Source organism: Mycetomoellerius zeteki, unplaced genomic scaffold (genome assembly GCF_001594055.1).
Source record: "Mycetomoellerius zeteki isolate Tzet28-1 unplaced genomic scaffold, Tzet1.0 scaffold406, whole genome shotgun sequence".
Classification (NCBI taxonomy): Eukaryota; Metazoa; Arthropoda; class Insecta; order Hymenoptera; family Formicidae; genus Mycetomoellerius; species Mycetomoellerius zeteki.
Genome location: NW_017257399.1, coordinates 23,739 through 24,645, shown reverse-complemented (window position 1 = coordinate 24,645; position 907 = coordinate 23,739).

Here is a 907-nt window from a genome sequence, read left to right as displayed (position 1 = left end):
CATTTGTATGATCCACTTGCAGAGAATATCTACTTGTATGTGGATTAGCAATAATAGCTTTTCTTACTACAATAGTTGCTGCTTCATTTGTGCGTGCCGTGAATGTGTTGGAGCGTGTAACATCTCATATTGACAAAATTTAATAAACAAACTTTGAAAAAATCCGTGCCTAGGATGTCGCTTATTTGGAAAACATTTTGCATAGAGGATTGCGTCTTGATTTGATTTTTATGGCCCTCTATAAATAAGCAACAAATTGGATAAATCTTCATTAGTATTATATAGTAATAATCCTCTTGGAGATTTATAAAATATAGATATAATATGCAGTCATTTATATAAAGAATTGCATACTGCTTATTAATAATAGTTTATTAAACAATCAATTTATTAATGAATTGTTATTCTTCCAAATAAATATTATAAGATTTAACGATAATTGCCGTTATTTAAATTTACAGTGAATCAAATTTATTTGTCGGTTTATAATTTAAATTTGCAAAGATACATTTATTTCTGACTTTCGTTCTCTGTAAAAATAATTCAAACAATCAAATTATATTACACAATAATTACATTCGACTATGATCAAATTTTTCTTACAAGAAGGAAAACATGCTTCGTTTTCACGATAAAATTCGTTTTTATAACCTATATCTTGTCACTTCGGCTTTTGTTTTAACCTATTCCTACGGAAGTTCGTCATAATTGCATTACAATTTGATATACTACGAACTTTATTGGAAAAAAGGGTGTGCTATGATTGTGCCGCCGAAGTCTACGCAATTGTGAACGATCTCGCGCGCCTGCACAAATGGGCAACCCGTCATACTGACCTGTATGTTGGTGTAAGACCCTGTACACTCGTTTCAAATTAGTACCATTCTATTTGAACAGGATCAACAGA